The sequence below is a fragment of the Ailuropoda melanoleuca genome, chromosome 12 (genome assembly GCF_002007445.2).
Source record: "Ailuropoda melanoleuca isolate Jingjing chromosome 12, ASM200744v2, whole genome shotgun sequence".
Taxonomy (NCBI): Eukaryota; Metazoa; Chordata; class Mammalia; order Carnivora; family Ursidae; genus Ailuropoda; species Ailuropoda melanoleuca.
Genome location: NC_048229.1, coordinates 54,914,251 through 54,935,152, shown reverse-complemented (window position 1 = coordinate 54,935,152; position 20,902 = coordinate 54,914,251). Strand labels below are relative to the sequence as shown.

Here is a 20,902-nt window from a genome sequence, read left to right as displayed (position 1 = left end):
ACGCCTTTCTTCTGAGAAGACAGGTTTTCTTCATAGCCCATTCCCTTTCCCAGAGGTAACCCCTGCTAAAAGCTTCAAATGTCTGTTTCCACACCTTTATTATATACTCACAAAGTTTTTTTTTTTTTAACTTAACCAGGACAATGTCATAACCATTGTTCTGTAGTTTGCTTTTCCCCCCCTTAACAATACATCTTTCTTTTTTTAAAGATTATTTATTTATTTGACAGAGACAGCAAGAGAGGGAACACAAGCAGGGGAGTGGGAGTGGGAGAAGCAGGTTCCCGCTGAGCAGGGAGCCCGATGCGGGGCTCGATCCCAAGACCCTAGGATCATGACCTGAGATGAAGGCAGACACTTAATGACTGAGCCACCCAGGTACCCACAATACATCTTTCTATACCAGAATATCTAAAACTGCTCCTCATCCCAGTTAAGACTTTATCGAAATCCATACTCTGGATTGTCATAGTTTCTTACTCACTGTGCTGTAAAAATCTGTGTCTAAAGTAACTAATACTTTGGGGATGGTACAAGGAATGATCCAGGATTCAATACAAGGGAACTCTATTCGGGAATGCTTCATCTCCTGGCCACGCGCTTTCTCACCCTAAACTGCTCCATGGTATCAAGGTTACTAGAGCAGAGGGAATTCTACTGGCCTCTCTAAAGCTTCTGAGCCTTTCCACAAGATCAGAATGGAAGTTGGGACAGGCATGACATGCAAATAGTAGATTCAGTCCAACCAGACAGATTAAATTGGGAAAGGTATGTATACTTAAGGAAGGGAGACCAATCAAGTATTAGAAAAAATTGGTAATGAACTGAGAATGTCAAGGTGAGATTAAGTCCCAGAGAACAGAGGATCCTTATAGTTTAATACCAACACCCGTAAAGCTATTTAGAGTAACAAGAAATGTTGGGAATGCTTATGAGAAAAGTAGTGGCTTAAAAAAGTTTGTTGAATCTCAGATTCTTAAACTTCATTTTATCCAAAAAAATTTTGGCTAAACTGGATAAAGAATTAATCTATGCAGATTTCCTTTTATTATAGTTCCAAAGTAAATGGAAGATACCTAATACATGCAGGTATTTTTTAAAAATCTGACTAAATTTGGAGGAAGACGACAACAATTCAGTGGGCTTTCCCCCCCATTTTCATATTGAATTCCAGTATAGTTCAGGTCAGTTTCTTCCAAGAGTTATTTTCCCTAAATGACCCAGAAGATGATGCCAACTACAAAATTTGTCATAGGAGGAGACAAAGTAAAAAAAAAATAATAAAAAATAAAGCTTTCAAATATTTTAAAACCAAAGACTTTCTCTTTTAAGGACTAACTGTAAAGACCAGGTGTAAGGAAAAGGTTAATTAGGTGGGAGGAGCTGTGAGGCATTTCAAAGGAAAGTCTGTGAAACATACAGGAAAAAAAATAAGAGCTGGCATCTTTAAAAACCTCCTGAAACGAACGAACATAAAGAGAATCTTGAGGGTTACAGCTAAAGGCAGGGCACATTAATGAACAAAGTGTTTGACCTTTTAGATTTATTCAGCATTAAAGAACATATAGCTTTTCATCTGGAAATCTTCATCACTCGTGGTACTTTTCTCAGGGAACAAATTGTGAATATTTTAGGCAAAAGTCTGGGTAATGAAACTAAACAATTATACTTTACACAGCTTTGTTTTATCTCATTCCAAAAAACACTATGTGGTCCTCTTCCCAAGGACCATTGTTTTAAAACAGTAACACTCAGCCTACAGATCTACAGGATGCCAGAGGCCACTCCAGCAAGGGCACAGGCTTTGCCGTCTGACAGACTGGGCTCAGGTCCTAGCCCTGCAATATTTACAGCTACATAGTCTAATTACCCTGGCTATTGACACACTTTAAAACATGGAGATAATAATAGTTCTTACACAGTACTACAGTGAGGATTAAATGGAATAGAGCATGTCAAACGTGGCACAGAGCCTAACGCACCGGAACCAAAAATGCAAGATGTTATTATAAAACGAGTAACTAAATAATCTGGGATGTGTGGACTCTGGAATAAGACCTGATTTAAGACCACTAAGATAATTAAAGAAGTTATCTTTTATAGCTCTCATCTACTCTGTACTAAAATAATTTTTACTTATCTATACTTTCAGACAAAGAACCTGGGAAGGGATTGTAGCTTAATCATCCCGAAGCCAATGGGCATTAGAAATGCTTAGGTACTTCTTAAAATGCAAATTCCTGGTTCCACTCCAAATCTTCAGAATCAAAATTTCTAGGATGTGGCCCAAGCAAGTGTTTTCTTAAAATTGTCCTGTTGATTCTGATGGTGGCCAGGCCTGGAAATCATTGTGTTATAGAACCTAACACAAAACCTGTCACAACAGGCAGGACCTACTGATGGAATGAAGGGACAAACTGAAACACTACAGAGTGATTCATCTGGGGTCAAAAAGGTTTATCTCCCTTTCCAGAAAAATGAACTAAGACTATCTTTGAACATAGCCTTTTGGAGAAGGCAGCCAAAAAAACCATTAGAATACAGTTACATCCAATAATGATTACATACAGTACATATCAACACAGTGAATAAAATAGTTCCCTGTGTTACCCACCAGATCCACGCTATGAAGCACCATAAAGAACCGAAATGGTACCCTGCTTATGGGTAATGTCATTCAATTGCTGACAGGCTGAATGGACTAGGCAAAACATCTCAAATACCTATATACTTCCCCATAACTTTGAAGACTACTTAGCATTAGATTGGTCGAGTCTCAATTTTGAGAACAAAAAAAAGCTAGTCACATAATTTAAATAGACACAATGATTAGATCTGTGGCTGTAGCAATCATCAACTGATTATAATGATACTGCTGGATGCCACTGCTTAGTAGAGACACTTTTTACCATCTAAATGGCAATGCTTTGTAAATCATTATACTGTTCATAGCCATTTTGCTGCAAGAGCATAATTATAATCAAGCATTTCCTTTTACAAAAGAAAGCGAAGACTATTTTTTCCACTTCTGTATCACTTATGATTTATTCAATTTTTACGTTTTATCTACTTTAAAACTGCTTTGAAAGGAAAAAAAATCAAACTGAGCCTCTCAGTAAATTTAGTGTTAAAGTGGCGAGGTCTGGTTCTCAACACATAGACCTCTACCATCATAAACAGTTCACCACAGAGACATCTGGCCAACTGGTCTAACCCTGTCTGACAATGGTCCAGGAACCAATGATTCATCTCTTCAAATATTTGTTTGCATTCAATCATAATACAGCTCAGTGGCATTAAGAACACTTTCTTTTCTCTGAAAATAAGACTTCAGGATTATGCTGCCAAGAAAGGAGAAGCTAGTTAAATGAATGGCCATAGGAAGAAATACCAAACTTTGGGCATGAAATTACTATTGCTGTCATCTTTGCCTCATTATTCCAAAACAGTGTTACAGGATGCCGTAATTTTTTCCAATCCACTCCCCAATTCCCGAAGACTAAATCCTACAGCATGAACAGTAACAACATGTAATACACTGGAAATTTTAATGGTTTTCTTTCATTAGAAAATGTTTTGGATTTTATCCTAAAGCAGTGAATGTATTACAAGTGGTAACTTCCAGTGTCACATTTAGTGCCCCCTCAACATTTTATTATGAACAATTTTAAACACAGAAAAGTTGAATTTTACAGTGAACACCTATATACCCACCATTTACATTCTAACAATAACATTTTGTCATACTTGCTTTATCACACATCTACCCATCTCTGTACATCATTGGTCCATCTAATTGGTTTTGATGCATTTCAAAGTAAATTACAGGCATCAGTATACGTCCCCCTAAATCACTCAGCATGCATCACTAACTAGACTTCAGTAAATTTTTAGAGGTTAAATTTACATATAATGAAATATGCAAGTTTAAGCATATATGTGCCAAGTTTTGTCCAATGTATATACCTATGTTATTCAAACCCTACCAAGGTAAATCTACCCATAAATATATTTGCTTTTAAAATATTCTACAGGACACCTCAAAGACCATGATTTTTTTTTTTTTGGCTGAAGATTGTGTTTAAATGGGGAAAACCTGGGAGGTCAACAAGATTGATTATTTGGTGTAGTACAATAAGTGGATAAGAAAAGTGTATTATCTGTCAAAGGATACTTGCGAGTTGAAACAGAAACCACCTGAATATATTTTAACAAGGGTGTTTTTGTCTCTAGATGCTAAGGCATCTGATATTCTCTGGTGGGGGGGGGTAGGGGCAAAAGGGGAAGATTGTGAAATATTTGGTTGTAACTTCACTTTTCCTCCAAAAGGAAAAGCAGTTCTGATAATAAGATATTTTTACATGTCACCTAGGTGTGCAAAACTATCAGCATGGCACTGCCACTTGAGGTTTAAGCCAGACAGGGTACTTTTATCCCTAGGGTTCTAACTAACCTTCACGCTGTCTGAGAAAAGCACTGGGTGATTCTGATCCTTCTGCTATGCACAGAAGTTAGTTTAAGAAAGTATGTCTTTGGGGCACCTGGGTGGCTCAGTTGGTTAAATGTCTGCCTTCAGCTCAGGTCATGATCCCAGGGTCCTGGGATAAAGCTTCCTGCTCAGCGGGGAGCCTGCTTCTCCCTCTGCACCCCCCCAACCTCGTGCTGGCTCTTGCTCTCTCTCTCTCAAATAAATCTTTGAAAGAAAGAAAGAGAAAGAAAAAAAGAGGAAGAAAGAGGACTAATGAACATCTTTGGGGGGGTAAATAGTTAACTTTTATGGTTGATCTGGCACAGGAGGAGTATCTTGAAAAAGCTTCTCCTAAAATGTTAAGGTTTTTAACTCAGTTGTAGTGCCTGTGGTCAGGTGAGATTTTTTTTTTTTTTTTTTTTTTTTTTTTTTTTTTTAGCAGAACAAATTACAGAATACAGCCCTGACCTGAAACAGTACAAAGGAGAAAAGGCAAATCCTTTCAGCATTCAAAAAATGTAACAAGAAATAAAATTTAGGGCTGGGATAAAGTAAGGAATTTCCAGAAGCAAATAACAGCAAAAAAGGAAAAGTAAATAATACTTGCCTAGTCTCAAAGATTGAAAAATTTGCCTTGAACCCAGAAAGGAAATACTACCAGGGGAACTGAGGTAAGCGCCAATGATGGCTGCAGTACAGTGGAGAAAAACAAAGGTAGTACTCCATACTATTTGAGATTTTCCCCCCTAAGAGGGCAGGTAACAGGAAATCATATAGATCTGCTATTTAAACACATACATGATACACAAATCGGAAGGAAAAGAACTTTACTATTACAGAGAACTCTTTGCTATTAAAACAAAATGTGTTGACAGCATAAATAGCAACACTTTCCTTAAAGAGATCTACTTAAAGCATTATCTGAAAACAACTGCACACTCAACTGGATGCCTATTAGAAACTAACAGGTAGTCAGTTAAGTATTTTAAGTGAATTTATTCTAAAATCTGTAAAAATTGAGTGTTTCTGAAGGAGTTATCACTTTGAAAAACTCACACATCATTCAATAAATATAAATCCAACGCTTATATGCCAGGCGCCAAGCAAAGATGTAAAGAGGTCCCTCATGCTCTTGGTAAAGGGATGAAGGATAGCAACACTGAGCACCTAACCCGTGATACAGTACATGCCATAGAAGCCTATGGATAAAGCGTCACGTCCAGGAGGTGGAGGCCTCTCCCTCTACCATTTTCCCAGTGAAAAAGGAACTTACTTTCAAGTATCTCTTTTACAAGCAAGTTTTTAGGTGACTATATATACCAGCATTAGCAAAAGGGGAATGGAAGATTTATATCTGCGCTGCTACACATTCATGTGTGCATTAAATTATAAGCCAAAACATTGTTGGTGTGAATATTCCCAACCACACAGTAAAAGGTTAACCAAAAGCCCATAAATTAAATTGATAAAGATGAAACTAATAGTAATTTCAGTGGGGGGGTTAGGAAGCACAATGGAAACCCAAGATTCATTTGAGACAATACTAAGGATGATCCCAAATAAGCACCCTTCTGAATAGGGCAGGAAGCCCCACTCTGCAGAGGACATGTTAAGAAGCTCTGCACTGGGGGCGCCTGGGTGGCACAGCAGTTAAGCATCTGCCTTCGGCTCAGGGCATGATCCCAGCATTCTGGGATCGAGCCCCACATCAGGCTCCTCCGCTATGAGCCTGCTACTTCCTCTCCCACTCCTCCTGCTTGTGTTCCCTCTCTCACCGGCTGTCTCTATCTCTGTCAAATAAATAAATAAAATCTTTAAAAAAAAAAAAAAGCTCTGCACTGGTGCCACATTTCCCAGCACAGACACTGGGAGACAAGAGTAAATTCTAATGTTTTATTAGTTTTGGTTTATGAATACCATGTTTCAGTAATTCTTAACAATTCATTTGGTAGGTTATAAGTAGCCCTTAGGCATATGTAAGTATGAATAACTATGAAGCAATAAGAACTGAAAAAAGGAGCTATACTTCTTACAAAGAAGGGTGGAGTGGAAGCCATACTTGGAGAGTTACTGCATCCGGGAGCCCAGGAGAGGAAGCTTCAGGAGGTAGAAGGTAAGAAAAAACTAACACTGAAACATTTAAACTGAGGTAATAATAAACTTGCCAAGTAAGGTGTTTAAACCTTCTATTTGATGTGTATAAGACCCATGAAATTATGCCTGGAAACTATAATTTCAGGCAACAAGAAAGTTATATGCAGGGTTCATTCATTAACAAACTTAAGGAGTGCATCAATTCTTTGCTTTTTCAAATGCATTCTTCATTTTCAAAAACTCAGAAAGGAGAATATTCTCTACCAACCACTAGTTACAAAATGTTTGCCTCATTTAGCCTTGTATATATCACACAGTTATATAGTTATCTATAGTTAACTATGCTTTACATATTTAACCAGCAAGCATACCCCTTTGAAATGGACAGAGAGTAAAATTTAACAATGTGTACCTTTTTTCCTAATCATATTTCAAAAGCTGTATCAAAAGCTGACTTATTGAATAGATAAGCCAAAGGGAAAATAGTCATTCTTTCGCATTCCTAAAATTGTACAAGTCTCCTAACGACTGTGGCCCAAGTTTTAGCATTCACTACTTCCTGACTTTTCTGTTTTTCAATTTTCCTTGTACACAAGGAAAAAACTATCTAAACTCAATGGTAAATGCAGAAATGCCAAATATTTGAAGAGAATCTCAAGTGATAGTTTACTACCCCAAATAACTCTTTGAAATAGATTGCTGGTTCCATTGTGGTTCCCATCTGTGGTGCCTAATGATTTTCCATTTACTTTTTCAGCCCTGTGACTATCACATCTACTTTACAAGGATCTGACCACAAAGCAGAAAACTTCTAATTTAAAGTGGTAATAGTCATTACCATCTTTAGGAATTCCTAATAATTTCTCAAACTATATAGATATTAGAGTATCAAGGTGAGTTGTATTTTAAAGGATGTATTTTAAAGGATGACTTCTCCCTTCATTAAAAAAATTACTTCCCATTATTTTTGTAATTCTTGATAGACTGATTGAACTCATGAGTAGAAACAGACTGTTGGAAAAGCACTTCAGGAACACACAACGATTTGTTATTCTCTTGCCAAAACATACTTCGGAGCTGTTGTTTTTCCCTATTCACTACAGAATAACAAAGTTTTACACAGAATGCTAAGTTTTTATTTCCCCTTGATTTTTGGCTAATTTAGTAAGGGAGAAGTCATTTTGTTGACAAATCAGAAAAAAGTCCACACAGAGTATGCTGGAACACTTCCTAATCAATAACTTAAAAATAATCATGAAGTACAGAAATAATGAAGGGTTTGTAAAAACAGCAAAAGCAGGACACAGGCATTAAGCAGTAGGTCAGGACAGCATGTATCCTGGGAAATCAGAAAGCTCACAAAATCACCACAGTGCACTTTTTTTTTTTAAGACCCATGGAATATAAAATTAGAAAAACAGGAAATGCAAGCCAGCTTTTTGTTAAAAAAAAAAAAAAAAAAGAGAGAAAGAAAAGAAAGAAAGAAACCAAACTTCAAAAATCACCAATTAGCCAACATTTGGAAAACCAGCTCTAACAAATGCCACTAACCAAACATTAGGAAAATGTCATACATGGACACAATCATCTTATAACCTCATAGGGGGAGCTACAAAGCAAGATGTCATTCCAGGAAATGCAAATTCTATATATGGTGAGAAATAAAAAGAACCACTGTAGAAGAGAATTTTAAAAGCAATTGCTAATGTGCCTCATAACCCATAGTTTGAAGCCACCACAGAACCCAGAAAGGCATAATATTCATGGGGGGAAAAAAGGTCTCATCTACAAAATCACAACTGAGAGAGGAAGCATGATACTCACTACATGTAGACACCCAAAGGTAATACACACACACACACACACACACACACACACACGAAAAGGGGAGGTGGTTTATAATATTGAGATCAAATTCCAGCAGTCAGAGAAAAATTTTCTGGGGGAAAAGATTATATTATAGTGCTACCTCCTGCCAGCACCATCAGAAGGAAGTTCAAAGTAAATTAAAACTCTGGGAGCAAAAACCGGAAATCCCTCCACTTCCATCTAAGCAGGGGCTGAAACCACGGATTTAGATCATAATATGACCTAGAAAGCCCGGAACCTTGAGGTTTTCAGTACAATATGGCTCCCAGAAGCACAGGTGATCAACAATTGTATTAATGCTAATCCTTTACATCTACATACTGCTTTACAGTTTAGACAGCCCATCGCTTTATTCCTCAACACCTTTGGTGGTAGAATCACAGTACTTTACTTTTGCACAGCTTGTAGTTTGGAGAGTACCTTCACACACTGTTCTATTTTACGGAAGAGACCCAACAGATTAAGTTACCCGTCTAAGAACGCGTACATGGCCCGTGAAGGGCCTCGACAACTGCGGGACTCGACTCAGTCACTAATAGACACTTCCAGCCTTCCAAAGTTCAAAGTACAACACTCCAGGGGGAGCAGCCTCATTCAGACGGCTCTACAGGATAGAACTGGACAGTCTCAGAGAACCACCTCTGCCTCGCTCTCCCTCCCCAAAGAAAGGGAAACTGAGGCACCAGGTAGGAACAAAAGCCTCATCTAGAGTCACGCAAAAGGTGCTGTTGGGATAGAACCCCCCCCCCAACCCACCTGCACTACACCCAGAAACAGCTGAATCCTGTGTTTAAGACACAGGTCGGTCTCCAGATAGGAAAACCCTTGCCGTTACCGCTTCCCTCTCATTATTCCCCACGCGGGCTTTCCTATAGATGGTGGTCTCTGCTTTCCAGAACCGCTCAGCAACAACCTCTCCTTAGGGCCCTTACCCATTTTTCACATCGGGCCTCCGGAGTAAAAGAATCCGCTAGCTCTGGCTCCCAACTCCTAGTCCCTTTCTCTGAGCGGTCTCTCGACCCCAATGCATTTCTATATCTCCCAGGGGAAGGTCCGACTCCCACCCGTGCCACCTAAACCTTTAACTCCACAAAAGAAAACCCTCCCAGCGCCTCCTCCCGTTACCCCTCCCGTCCAGGACACTAGTGAGGAGCACCCCTAAATATAAGGAGCCTCCCAAGAGCTACCTGCCTCTCACCTGGGCCCCTTTAGCCGCGGCCTCCTCGGAAGGGCGACCCCCAACAACCTCCGCGGGTCACGAACCCCCTAAAAGGGGAACACCCTCTTCCAGGTACCTCTTCAGGCGCCTTCAGCGCGGGCCTCAGTGGAGAACCTCCGGGCTGCTTCCTGGGCTCTGCCCAACGCCACTCCCTCCCGGGCCCCTTCCCGGAGTCTCCCCCGGCCCCAGTCCGGTCTCTCTGCCGCAAACCCGGGCGGCTGTTCCCCTCCCTCACGGACGTCCCCAGCCCTCGGATCCCCCCCCGCTCCGCGTCCCCAGTGGTTTCCCAAAGCAGCGCGGCTGGGCTGCGGCACTGACTTCTCCAGCTTCCGGGCCCACCCGAGGGAGAGAGCGGCAGTGGCGGCGCGACTCCTTTGTGACAGGTCCGAGAGAGCGGTAAAGATGGACGCGAGGCCACGGCGCTGCCATTACGCACTGGGCCCACCCCCGCTTCGCACCGCCCCTGCCCTCCCTCAGTCCCCTAGGAAACGCCCCTTCCTCGGTGGCAAGCCCTCTCCCTGACAGCCAATCATAGTTCAGGGAAGGTACCACGTGATCAGAGGGCTCAACCCGCCCCCCAAGCGCGAGCTGGCCAATCCCCTTGCTGAGCTGCGAATGGCCCAATCAAGTCTCTCTGGCTAGCTTTCGGGACACCGGATTTCCATCTGTCTCCTGGGGAGGAAGAGGGGTGCGGATTGGGTCACGCCGCCGGAAGCGGGGCGGAACTTTGTTGTGGCGGTGAGGAAGAGGAAGCCCTGAAGGGTCAAAAGGAATACAAAAACAAAGGCTATTTTCTTTCTTTTCTTTTTTTCTTTCCGTTCTTCTTCTTCTTTTTTTTTTTTTTGTCCTAAAGAGCGAGCGGTCTTAGCGGTGGCGGTTTGGGGTGGGCGCCGCCGAGGTGAGGGGGTCTTGCCTCCCGCACGCTGGTAAGTGAGTGCGGCCTGGGCCCTGGCCTGGCTGAGAGACCTGGGCTCCAGCTTCTTCGCTGAGGAGGTGGGGGGCTACGTTTAGTGTGAGGTTTAGGGCCAGGCCGGTTCTCAGTCTGCGCACTTGCCCAGTGTTCTGAGTCATTGGGGCCAGGGGCTTGCTAGGGCCCAGCCTGAGGGCAGCCGAGAGAGCCCGCGGGAGGGCCTCCCAAGTCGTGTGTGGAAGCATCCCGACCCTTTCTAGCGGTCTTGGGACTTGGGGCCTCTTGTCGGCTCTGCTCCACCGTTTCTGCTAAGTGGGACCACCCAGGCTCCAAGGGAGGAGCGGGCTCTCTGGCCGGGGTCTTGGAACGGCTCCAGGCTACTCAGGAGATGTGGGAGTGCCTGGCTGGAAATCGTTGAATCACAGAACGCAAATGTAGGATGGGAGACACAACTTACTATGTACCTTGTACCATTTGCTGTGCTCTAGTGCATTTTCTTAAAATAACAAGCCAGCGAGCTCGTTTTGCAAAAGAAAACTTAGGAAACTAAGACCGAGGGTTGAAGGATCTTGTTTGAGAGTTATTTGCCCACGTGAATGTCTGTGCACACAGGTGTAAATGTGGAGACCTACTCGTTCTGAGCAGTGGTTCTTAATTTAGTAGAAAACAAGATCTTCTGCGGCCCTTTTAAATGCGGATTCTCTGACCCTACCCCCAGATAGTGTGACTGAGTAGGTTTGGATTTGGGACCCGGGGAAGCCAAGTGCGGGCCTGGTGGTCAGAATTCCCAATGACCTCTTGTGTACCAGCTGTGAGTTAAGATTTGTTCATTCTTCAGCTGTTTGGCTTACTGATGTGTTAACAGGGACCCCATAAAATGGTTTGGAGGGCACAGCTTCTGAAATTCTTGAAAGGAATCAGTGTTTTTACTCCTTTTTGATACAAGGAATTGAGCTGAGATAAAGGCAGCTTTTACAAAGAGCGTGAGAGGAGCTGTTTTCAATTTGTAGGTGTCTGAAAGCAGAGGCTGGCCAATTATTTTTCTCAGCTGAAGTGTTGGTGCTTTAAATCCCTTACAACCAGGAGGAACTATCTCAAGACTGTTTACCTGGTTAGCAGTCTTCCCTTTCTCCTTCTAAGAATCTTGATGTTTGGTTAGAGTTAAGCTGCTGCCTCAGATATTGAAAACCACATAGCTGGTAAGTGAACTAATTGTAGCGTGTTGTTCTGCCATAGACTCCATCATACTGTAATTATGCCTTCAGGGCAGCTGAGTTAAACAACTTTCAGTGTGCTCACTATTGACCACCTTTTGAAAATGCTTTGTCTTCAATTCTTAAATATGGTCAGTTTCACTGTTTATTGTAGCTACGATGTGTTTTAAAGATTGTTCTTTGGTTTTGGTTTTCTGCATTTTCATGATATATCCAACTGTGGATGTGTTTTTGTTGGATTTGGTGTTTATCAGACCTTGAATTTGTGGATTAGTGTCTTTCATTACTTCTGTAAAATTCTCAGCGAGTTTATATTCATATACAGTTTATCGCCTTTGCTGATTTAACACAGACCGTGTTTCACTCTAATGTCTGTGTCTCTTACTCCCTTTTTATTTTTCCATACTACATCCTGGATAATTTCTTCATTAATTCTCAAGTTATTTCTAATCTGTTGTTATACTGAAATCTTAAATTCAGTTATTTTTTGGTTCCTGAGGTTCTATTTGGTCCTTTTTCAAATGTGCTATGCCGTTTTACAGTTTCTTATTCTCTGCTGTTAATTTTGAGGCTTGTTTTATTTCTTTAAACACAGTAAGCATTGTTTTATATCTATGTGTGTTAATTTCACTGTGAATTTCCTTTGGATTTCTTTCTTTTGCTCATTATTCCTGCTGTTTTTCTTCCCACTTCACCTTTACCTTGACAGTTTAGTTCTTTGGGGTACTAGGTTAAGATGGAGAAGGAGGTGGCTATCAGATTCTACACCCTTTGTGGATTCCTGGCTTTGACTTTTGTTTCTGTTGCTTCATAAGGGCTTCAAAACAGCAGTTTTCAAGGTCAGAGAAATCCTCAGTATGAAAACCACTTTGAATATTGGACTTCACTTCTGGTATCACCTTTTCTTGGGTTTTGGCCAGTTTTTTTCTTTTTTTAAGATTTTATTTGTTTATTTGACAGGGAGCCAGAGAGGGAACACAAGCAGGGGTAGTTGGAGAGGGGGAAGCAGAGACTGCATCCTAGGACTCTGGGATCATGACCTGAGCCGAAGGCAGATGCTTAACAACTGAGCCACCCAGGTGCCCCTTGGTCAAATTTTTCACTATCTTGTTAGCTTCTCTGTTTGAGAATTATTTAAAAAATTTCTTCCAGGTTTTGTTTGTTTTTATCATAGAGGTAGAGGATTGGTTTCAACTACCTAGCCCACTATTTCTGGAAATGAAAGCCCCCCTTTTTAAAAAAAAATTTTTTTTTTAAAGATTTTATTTATTTGACAGAGACACAGCTAGCGAGAGAGGGAACACAAGCAGGGGGAGTGGGAGAGGAAGAAGCAGGCTCCCAGTGGAGGAGCCCGATGCGGGACAGATCCCAGGACTCCGGGAGGGATCACGCCCTGGGCCGAAGGCAAACGCTTAATGACTGAGTGCCCCAGAGAGAGAGAATCTTGAACAGGCTCCATCCCCAGCGGAGAGCCTGCAGGGCTTAATCCCAGAACCCTGAGACCACCACCTGAGCCTAAATCAGGAGTCCCACGCTTAATTGACTGAGCTACCCCGGTGCCCCAGCCCCCTTTCATTTTGATTTTGGAATGTGAAATTTGTGATTTCAGGGAATCTTGAGTTAAAGATCATTTTTCTCTGTATACCTAAAATTACCACCACTGTTACCTATGCAGTGTCCCAGCCACTGTCAACGTTAAGTTTCCCTGATGCTTTTTTCCAGTCTTCCTTTTGTGAACTCCTCAGTGCTCAGCTTCTATTTTTTCTCTTACGGCATTTAACCTCATTTTTCTTTTCCTAAAATTGCTTATGTGCCAACCTTATCTCTCTTTCTGAATGCAAGTTCCTTATTTGCTAAAAAGTAGAGTGCCAGTTGAGCACCTAGCACTCTGTGACTTGCACATAATAGGTCCCCTGTCAAGATTGACTTCAACAATACAGCTGAATGAGTTAGTTGGCCTTGACTGGTTTGTGTAATGCAAAGCCTTCCCCCCCCCCTTAAATTCGGTCTTAGAGAGGAGTTACACAAAGCCTAGTGGGATGGAGGTGTGGGGGGAGTAATAATTTAGTGTGGGTTAGGTTCCAAAGCCAGCCCGGATGGTAAAATAGTGTATAATCAAAGCTACTTTCAAAAATCTTTTAGGGAGGCACCATATTGGATGTAGGTACACCGGCACAGCAAAATTCCAGCATGGCCAGGTTTTTCTCCAGCTTTGAAACAGATGCTGTTTTTCTTCCTTTGAGCCTCACGTGAAGTAGCTGGTTTGCATTTAGGAGTTACAATGTATAAAAAAAATTACAACTAATATTAGAATCATACGCAGTGAGGGAAGTGCTCAGACCCGAAGAGGCATACATGAACTGGGGAACTGAGGATCAGCTAAGGGGATCAGTATTTCAAGTTCTCTTTTTCTTCCAGTGCATCTAGATGAATTCAGAGTAAAAGCACATATGATGAGACTGTTCTTGTGCTATGGAAAGCTAAATGTATATATAGGTTTAAAAATATTTTTTTATTGCATGTGGTTTTTTAGATGCCTGGACAACCAGAAGATTACTACAAATTGCTCTTTATAATGAACATTTTAAACATGAATGAAGTTGCTTATGTTGTACGTTGATGTTTAGAGTCTTTTAGTCTGCTTTGCTACTGGCTTATGTTAAATAAGCCTTAATATTAGATTGAAGATTACTTTGTCTAGTAATAAGTGCTAGTAGTGTTTTCTGTTAGTAGTTGTCAAGTTTTAAAATATATAGAGAAAGCCCTCTTGATCTGAATTACTGTGGCTTGGTAGAAGTGACTTCTGGCCAGAAAGCTATCTATTTGGAATATAGTTGAGTTTGCCAGATGGCAAATTCCTCTTAATTGCTGTCCTGCATTTTGAAGTCCCATGTGACTTAAACATCAGGGTAAAAACGTTGGAAGGGCAGTACTTAAGTATATTTACTGACAGAAGGAAAGTAGATTGACCTATTGTTTTGCTACCCAACGAGAAGCCTTAGAACACCATAACACAGAAATTTGATTCCCCCTGGTGTATTTTTATACTGCAGTCTATCTAATGTTAGAATTAGGAGGGCGTAGTGGCCAGTGATGTAAATACTTAAGTAGTCTGCCATCACAGAATTCAATTCCATAGGAAGCCAGATCTCATTAACTTGTATCATGGCACTAGGTAAATGGCATAATTTTTCAAGTCAGCAATAGCAATTACTCTGGGGGTAGCAGTGTTACGTTTTCTATCTTGTATATAGCATGCGGTGTAAGACACTGAGCCCATTTTGTCCCACCAACCTGGAAATTAAATACCACAGTCTCTAGTACAAACACAGGAGTGCAGTGTTTAACAGTTACTTTGGCTTGAAATATAAGAACTTTTTTTTTTTTTTTTTTTTTTTTTTTAAGATTTTATTTATTTATTCGACAGAGATAGAGACAGCCAGCGAGAGAGGGAACACAAGTAGGGGGAGTGGGAGAGGAAGAAGCAGGCTCATAGCGGAAGAGCCTGATGTGGGGCTCGATCCCAGAACGCCGGGATCACGCCCTGAGCCGAAGGCAGACGCTTAACCGCTGTGCCACCCAGGCGCCCCTGAAATATAAGAACTTTTGTTTTTTTTGGTGTCAAGCAAATTTGGAAACTATGTTCTTTATTTGTGTCAGTTTGAAACTTTTAAGTTTGGACAAAGTGTTTTTTAGTATGGTTTTGGTTTTCCATGAAGTCCCTATTTGAAGAATTTAAATAACCCTTTTTGAAATGTTGAGTTTGATAATTAGACTTGAATCACCTCGGAAATAAAAAAGCTAGGTGAGCAAAAGGAAAATTGACAGCATGTATTCTTTTTACAATTAAACACACTGAACAAAATGAATATTCCCAATATAAATCCTCTTCATTCCTACATGAATCTTTACAATTCAGTCCCAGACCCCCGGGCTTTGTGTTTTGTTTTTAATTATTCTAGCAAACGAAGGGGAAAATTAAAAGACTTGTGAAAATTTAGCTAGGCAGTAGGAATTAGAAATAAACAGTTTAATTTCCAGTTTTTGCTGCGTTCCAGAATGAGGTAAATGAGCTGCAGGTACTCATCACCTCCTTCTTGCAGAATAAACAACCAATGAAAATTGAACTCTTCAAAGAAAAATGCTTTGTGTGGGGAAATACTTATTCATCAGTGTAACAGACCATTTTTTAGTCAGTTGAAGTTAAATGAAAGTAGTGAGTTATTCTTGAAGACATCAATTATATAATATAGGAAAGTGATTTAACTATTGGTCATGTGTTTCCAACTGCACAGTGTTGTCGTGTTTGAATAGAATTCCCTGTGGGACATAGAAGCTTAAGCAAATACTTACGTAATGTCTACCATTTTCTATAACGTAAATTGGACAATACCTTGGAATATTCATGTGAGATCATTCTTCCCTGCTTAAATTCTTCAAATTCTCTTCATGGTTGGTTTATTCAATAACTATTTATTATCTGCCTAATATATGCCAGACACTGTGCTAATAAGCACTGTGGATACAAAAGGCCACTGGAACAGTCACAAATGACGAAACACAATGGATAAGTGCTGCAGCGAGTTACAAATGGCTTGAGTAGGGGCTAGAGTAGAAACAGGGAGGCTAATGGAAGGCTATCGCAGTAGCTCTTGCTGGATGAGGCCCTGAAAGGAGGAGATTAGAAAGATTCTTCTCTTAAAAGAGAGGATAATTAAAAAGAGGTCATTATGAGGTAGAAACAGCAGAACTTGGTGACTGATGAGATGTAGTGAATTGAGGGAGAAGGAGTCTAGGTTCACATCTGGGTTTCAGCCTGGGAAATGGGATTGATCCATATTTATGCCCTTCATTGTTGTCTCTTACTTGTACCGTTCACTTTGGCAATTCATTATATATACCATTATCTGGTATTAACTAGCTTAAGAGTACTAACTCTTTTTTTAAGATTTTATTTATTTGTCAGAGAGAGAGAGAGAGAGAGCACAAACAGAGAGAGCGGCAGGCAGAGGGAGAAACAGGCTCCCCGCTGAGCAAGGATTCCCAACACCTTGGGATCATGACCCAATCCGAAGGTGGATGTTTAACCGACTGAGCCACCTAGGCATCCCAGAGTACTAACTCTTTTATTTTTTTTTAAGATTTATTTATTTATTAGACAGAGAGAGACAGCCAGCGAGAGAGGGAACACAAGCAGGGGGAGTGGGAGAGGAAGAAGCAGGCTTCCAGTGGAGAAGCCTGACGTGGGGCTCGATCCCGGAACGCCGGGATCACGCCCTGAGCCGGAGGCAGACGCTTAACGACTGCACCACCCAGGCGCCCCCAGAGTACTAACTCTTTTAAAGTTGATTTCCTCTCTGCACCCCGTAGAATCTGGCACAGTGCTGGACGTAGAAGTCATCATTGAGAACAATGTCAGTTTATTTAAATTGAATGATTAATAAAACAGTAAAATAGTAAAAAAACACCCCTACTCCTGGGTGGCTCAGTCGTTAAGCCTCTGAGCCCCACGTAGGGCTCCCTGCTCTGCTGGGAGCCTGCTTCTTTCTCTCCCACTTCTCCTGCTTGTCTTCCTTCTCTCGCTGGCTGTCTCTCTGTCAAATAAATAAATAAAATTTTTTAAAAAATAAAACAGTAAAATAGAGAACCATGCTAAAGGGAAAATACAGAATTACCCATTTATATATACATGTAAGTTTTTCCAAATTTCTCTTCATTTGATGTAATCCCTTTGTTTATGTATTATATATCTAATCCCTACATTTATATCATTGATCTATTTCCCCTCCACTCCTTGAGTGCAGATGGTATTTCTCTCACTCCTCTAACCAGTCCAGGGCTTAGCTTTAGTGCTTTATAGTAATGGCCAACCTTTCAAAGCATTTTTTAAGTGTGTGTCCAACACTGTGTTAAGTGCTTTGCATGATTTACTTTGTTTATCCTTACAAAAGCTCCCTGTTGTACTGGACTGTTTTAATTCCCACTGGTGAGTATAACCTGTGGACGAGGGAACCAGGACTCCGAGGACTTAAGTGACTTGCCCATGGCATACGACTTGTAACTGGCAGAACCGAGGTCTCTGAATTTCAGACGGAGTGTAGTATTTATCATTACCTGTGCTGCCTTGTGTAAGGAGACCAGCACAGAAGGTACTTGTTATATACTGGGAGGATTGGATTAGGTCGTGAAAGGTGTGTGAAGTGAAGCTTGCTTCTTGGCAGTATGTATTGGACAGTGACGTTTTGAATCCTGAAAAAACCTGAAAATTTCTGGAGAAGGAATATCCTGAACATTATCCAGAATACTCAGGAGTGTGGCCACTTGTTCATGAACATTTCTGTCCCTATCTCTGACCTCTTCTAACGTAGAAAGATGACCAGAATGCCAGGAGTGCCACTGGTGGTGTGGAAGGCAAGGAAGGAATGAGGACTTGTGGAAGATGTGCAAAGTGTGGAAAGAGAGGATAGAGCAGTCTGTGTATCTAGTCTTGTCCCTTTTAAACTCATAGAAATTCATTATAGTTAGATTGGCCATCTAGCTTGTTTTATTTATTTTGAGATCAAGGGAATATCAGGATTATACTTCCCTAAGTATTCATTAGTTTTGACTTTGTTTTCGGGGAACCATCCCTTTGAGAGCAGTAGTTTCTCTGTCAAATTCTAAAGCCATTGTCTTTCAATTTCTTTTTTTCAGTGTGCTTTATTTTCATTTTTGGTAACCATCTCTGATTTCTGGTTTTGTCCCTGTGGTGTGAAAGATGGTTAATAGCACAGACTCAACCCTTCGGGGTAAAAGTTGAATTCTAACACTTAGAAAAAGATGAGAAAGAGAATAAGAATTTCTTGGAGTCCCATAAGTTTATCTTTTCCCAATATTAAGTATTGGGAAGATTATTATTTCTCTAGAGTTTATATTTCAAATTAAGATCCTTTGCACGTGTATCTTGAAGGCTTTGTCCCTTGAGTTTCAGGGATCTTTGTTAAAGTTAAGTGAAGTGAAGGTAGGTTCTTCCTTTTCCAAAAATTCAGCAGGCCGTGAAAATTAATGATTTTACTTTCTTAATTTTGAGTTATGAGAATAAATCATACAGTCTGCATTCTTACATAGATGGAAACGTGAGATTCTAGATTTTTTCATTTTGGCCCACTTTTCAATGTTAAAATTATATGTATATATATAATTTTTTTTTCTAAATGTAGAATGAGAATGAAGAGATGCATTTAATAGGAATGGCAGGGCATTGTCATATCCTAATATTTATTTCCCAGGTTTAAATTCTAAGCACTCTTGATAAGTTCACTGCTTGGAGACACTATTATTTTTCTCCATTTCATGAGATTAAAAGAACTAGGTATGTTTGGCCCAGAAAAATGACAGATTAGGAGGAACGTGGGAGTTGTCTTCAAACAGTTGAAGCATTGTCGTGTTGAAAAAAAGGATTTGGCTCCTTTTCTGTAGTCCCAGTGGATTGTACCTATGTGTGGAATTTATAGGGAGACAGATTTCAATTTGATTTAAGGAAGAACTGTCCCTACCAGTCAGATCTACTTAGGGAATCAGCTGCCTGGGAGTGAGTACATTGGTCCCTGTTGAAGTTTTAGAATATGGGTTGATTGAAAATCTGGGTATGTGTGGTATTCATATGTTGGATGGAGAATCATATCAGGTGGAACATAAGGACTTAACCCACTCTGAATTATTTACCAGGAAATAAGGGTGAGGGGAAGAAACCAGATAGCCAATTTAGGGTGAGAGAGGAGAGCTGCAGCCAGCTAACAGGATAAAAAAAGGGGGGACATCGAGGGTCCAGTGTGTCTCTCCCATTCATGAGTCCTAAGTTAAGACATTTAAGAATATGTTGGCTCTTGTTTCGTAAGAGGTTATTCTACAGAAGCTGAGGAATTTTTGGCATGGTTAGCAGAGATGGAGTAAATCTGTTTCTGTAACAGGCCTCTGGCTGGAGACATTGAGTGAGGCTAAATCACGAGTGTCCAGGTTGTGGGCTTTAGGTGGGAACAATGGCTTCTGCCAGTGGAATTAATTTTCTTTCTAGTGAATTTCAAAATTCTCTCTCAGGATTGTTACATTGAACTAAACTTTAGCTGCGGTGGGCTTTAGGCTGAAGCTATTCTCTTGTTTGGAATGTTTGAATTTGTTTTCTCAGCTTCCATTTTCATCTTTATGAAAATGTTTACACGAACATTTTCAGCCTGGAATTTGGTATACGAAGAAAGCTGAAATTGACATGTCCTTCTGTTCAACCAGGATCCCAGGTTTCTGGGGAGGGGGATGGTGAAGTGAATAAGAGTATGAATTTTTTATGTCCGACCTGGATTTTATTCTCAGCTCTACCATTCACCACCTTTAATTACCTTAGAAGAGTGACTTAACTTCTCTGGGCTCCCATTTCTTCATCTGTAAAGAGATATTTCTCATAGATCAATGAGAACATAAATGAGAATACTACACATAAAAATGTATTTAGTGCATGGTAAGAGGCTCAGTAAATGGCAGCTACTTTATTTTTGTGCTGTCAGTAGACTTTTTTTTTTTTTTGTGAGAAAGAGAGAGCAAGAGCGCAAGTGGTGGGAGGAAGGGCAGAGGGAGGGGGGAGAGAATCTTAAAAGCAGACTCCATGCTGAGCACAGAGCCCTACATGGGACTTGACCTCATGACCCTGAGGTCATAACCTGAGCCAAAATGAAGAGTCAGACACTTAACCAACTGAGCCACCAAGGCGTCCCAATGGTGACTTATTTTTGTTACTAGGGGTCATCTTGGAATGGACATTGAGTTGATGTACAGAATATCTGCTTCCTTGTTAGGGTATAATTCTATGAATATATAACATGTCTGAGTAGAGAGTTAATTCCACATTTCTTCAAAAGGCAAGAAATTAGCGAAGAAAAGCAGAAAGGCTTAAAAGGACTAATGCACACTCTATCATTATTTCCTTCTCCCTTCCTTCTGAAGAGAGGTTCAGGTAGAAGTACCTAGATTTGGGATTTGGGAATCTTGTGCATCAAGATATGCATAAAGTGGTTGAGGGCACTGTGGGAGTGAGAAAAGAGAAGGATTGAAGACAGACTCTTTAATGGCATAGATCTGTAGCTCACAGGAAGGCAGGC

At 40.7% G+C, this 20,902-nt stretch overlaps 2 protein-coding genes across 6 annotated transcripts in view; one reads left to right on the top strand and one right to left on the bottom strand.

Moving 5' to 3' along the window:
• The window catches only part of RSPRY1 (ring finger and SPRY domain containing 1), a 43,734-nt gene extending 33,618 nt beyond the window's left edge, over window positions 1-10,116 (bottom strand). Inside the window, exon 1 of one of the 3 annotated variants that reach the window (XM_034672912.1) lies at window positions 9,969-10,116. The gene's annotated coding sequence lies outside the window, so the exon portion shown is untranslated. The other 2 variants (XM_034672911.1, XM_034672913.1) reach the window with 2 other exon arrangements.
• A 166-nt stretch (window positions 10,117-10,282) lies between these two features.
• The window catches only part of PSME3IP1 (proteasome activator subunit 3 interacting protein 1), a 33,794-nt gene continuing 23,174 nt past the window's right edge, over window positions 10,283-20,902 (top strand). The window contains exon 1 of one of the 3 annotated variants that reach the window (XM_011219291.3): window positions 10,283-10,388. The gene's annotated coding sequence lies outside the window, so the exon portion shown is untranslated. The other 2 variants (XM_011219241.3, XM_019794311.2) reach the window with 2 other exon arrangements.